General features: G+C 40.8%; 1 non-coding gene across 1 annotated transcript; it reads left to right on the top strand.

The window, feature by feature from the left end:
• The first annotated feature begins 3002 nt into the window (after positions 1-3002).
• Positions 3003-3109, top strand: LOC141694099 (small nucleolar RNA R71). Its single transcript, XR_012563428.1, has one exon. It is a non-coding gene; the product is annotated as a small nucleolar RNA R71 (small nucleolar RNA).
• Positions 3110-3313: the final 204 nt, after the last annotated feature.

Below are 3313 nucleotides of genomic sequence, written 5' to 3' on the forward strand. Positions count from 1 at the left end.
CACATAGTAAAGATGCTTATTTGACCGTGCAATGAATGAGGTCCCAAAAGACTTATGCAATAATACCCATGTAGCGAACGTTAGGTTAGCGGATCCCAGACTATAAAAGCCTTAGGTCACTGGGCACAAAGTCCCCTAGAACTTAATAACTCGAGTATTAAAGAGCTCACTCTTGATCAATTATGCATAAACACATACTTTTTATCTTTCTTTTTTTTCTTTTTTTCCTTTTTTCTTCAACATTTTCTGAATGAGTGCGTTTCGCTCCATCTCATTCAACCCTAGACTACTCATAAAAATATGAGCCGGCTACTAGCCATTTGACGCCTAGCCTTACAACAACTAGCAATGAAATCCAAGTTTTTCTCTAGATAAAAAAAATCAGTGTTTTTACGTCATTACAAGAATATCATAAATTCTAAATATAACCAAGTGATTAAATCTCAACAACGAACAAGTATGATCATGATCTAGATCAAAAGCCACCCTATAAGACTTTATGAACATATTTGTTTCTGGCATGCAAATCAATTCATTAAGACTTAAACATCCCTCTATTCGTCATCACCACACTGAAATCAACATCAACTTATCAAATATCATGGTTCATCTTAAGGGATCATGCTAAATATGCATGCAAATACAACTATATGAAATCACATAAAAATAAACAAATATGTCCTAAATGAACAATCATGCAAAAATATAAATGAACTACAACTAAACATGCAATATGAATCTATATGGACACACACACTACTAATCCTTACATTATCACCCCCAAACTTAAAATTTTCAATGTCCTCATTGAAGGTAATAATAAGGATTTCAGGCATACCTAGTTAGCGGGAGAGTCACCCTCGTCGGGTGGAGGATCAGGTGGCCAATCAACGTCCCCACCAGTGTCTCGAACAACAGTACCGAAAGTGTGTGTCAAATCTTCAGAAAAATAAGGGTGGATGACATGCATGGCCTCCATACGCCTAGTCAATCTTCTATACTGGGAATCCCCAACACCAGTCCTATCAACTGTCTGTGGCACATGAGAAGAACCCTCTGTAGGCACTGGAAGATCCGTCCAGCCACTCTCTACATCATCAAAAATATATCCCAAGCCCTTATCATGTGGTGCACCTAAGAATACATAACTCAAGTGATCGGGTAGTGGGTTGAGCTCAAGTGTGGGAGCATCTTCAATAGACGGCTCGACACGCTCCTGAGAAATTTTCAGCTCTACTAACCCAAGAGAATCGAATGGCATATCCAACTTCTTCTCCCACAGGGGTGCATTCAAAACCTGCAGTTGCTCTACTCCTCCTTCATCTTCAAAAACTAAGTTGACCCGCTCTATTTTAAAGCACTCTTCTTTTTCTGTGGGTAACTTTATTGCCTTGAACACATTAAAAGTGACCTTCTAATCATGAACCTTCATCGTAAGATCTCATTTTTGCACATCGATCATAGTTCGGCCTGTAGCCAAGAATGGTCTTCCCAAGATGATGGGAATCTTCTTATCTTCCTCGAAATCAAGAATTATAAAGTCGGCAGGGAAGAAGAGTTTATCCACCTTGACCAAAACATCCTCCACTATACCTCGCGGATAAGCGATGGAATGGTCAACTAGTTGCAATGACATGTATGTTGGTTTCGGGTCAGGAAGACCAAGCTTCTTGAAGATAGACAAGGGCATCAGATTGATGCTAGCTCCTAAATCACATAAACACTTGTCGAATGACAAGTTTCCGATGGTGCAAGGAATAGTGAAGCTTCCAGGATCTTTAAGCTATGAAGGCAACTTCTGTTGCAGCACAGCACTGCATTCCTCTGTTATAGCAACGGTCTCTAAGTCATCGAGCTTCACTTTTCGATAGAGAATACCTTTCATAAACCTCACATAGATAGACATCTGTTCAAGAGCTTCAGCGATAGGTATATTGATATGAAGTTTCTTGAACACCTCCAGAAACTTAGCAAATTGCTTATCTAGCTTTTTCTTCTACAGCCTCTTAGGAAAATGAGGTGGAGGATAGATCTATTTTTCCCCTGTATTACCCTCAGGAGGAGTGTGTTCTACAGTAGTCTTTCTTGGTTCCACCTCTGCTTCCTTCTGCTCTTCTTCTTCAGCCACAACTTCAGATTCTGGAACTTGGGAATTTTCAGGCTCTTCGTCTTGCTGAATTTGGGGGCTTGCAACCTTTCCAGACCTTAAGGTGATGTCGTTCACCTGTTCTTCAACTTCCCTCTTGCCTGGATTGGCTTCTGTGTCACTAGGAAGCATTCCTGGTGGCCGATTCAATAAGGCATTAGCAATTTGCCCTATTTGGTTCTCTAGAGTCTTGATAGAAATAGCCTGGCTTTGGTATATAATAGCCTGGTTTTTGCACATAAGTCGTAACTCCTCCAATTCAGATTTTTCATTCGAAGATAGACCTACATCATAATTTTGTTGTTGAATTTGGAGTTGTTGTTTTGGTGCAATTTGTTGCTGAAAACCAGGAGGGTTGAATAGCTTATTTCCAAACTGATGGAACGGCTGTTGCATCGCATTCTGATTGTTGCTCCAACTGAAGTTAGGATGATTCCAGTTGTCAGGATGATAAGTGTCTAGAACTGGTTGCTGCGATCTCTGAAAGTTGCTCACAAACTGAGCTGAGTCACTAGATATAGCGCATTGCTCCATCACATGCGGACCTGTACACAGCTCACAAACACTAATTATCTGCTTAACACCATAGTTAGCCAGAGAATCGATCTTCATAGACAACGCCTTTAGTTGAGTAGTGATAGCCATAGCTGTATCCACTTCAAGAACTCCTGCTACCTTGCCCTGTGGACATATCTGGGTTGGATACTGATATTCATTAGCAGTCATCAGTTCAATTAGATCATAAGCTTCCTTATAGCTCTTTGCCCATAATGCTCCACCTGCTGCTGCATCGAGCATGGGTCTGGACTGTGCTCCCAACCCATTGTAAAAACAATTGATGATCATCCAATCAGGCATTCCATGATGAGGACACTTCCTAAGCATCTCCTTGTAGCGCTCCCAAGCTTCATATAAAGATTCTCCTGATTGCTGCACAAATTGAGTAAGATCATTCCTGATTGCAGCTGTCTTCGCCATAGGGAAGAATTTAGTAAGAAACTTCTGAGCAAGATCTTCCCAAGTAGTAATTGAACCAGCTGGTAGAGAGTATAACCAACTCTTAGCCTTGTCCCTCAGAGAGAATGGGAACAGTCTCAGCTTCACAGCATCTTCAGAAACACCATTGAACTTGAAGGTGTCACAGATCTCAATAAAATCCCTAATGTG

This window comes from Apium graveolens, chromosome 10, assembly GCF_009905375.1.
Source record: "Apium graveolens cultivar Ventura chromosome 10, ASM990537v1, whole genome shotgun sequence".
Lineage (NCBI taxonomy): Eukaryota > Viridiplantae > Streptophyta > Magnoliopsida > Apiales > Apiaceae > Apium > Apium graveolens.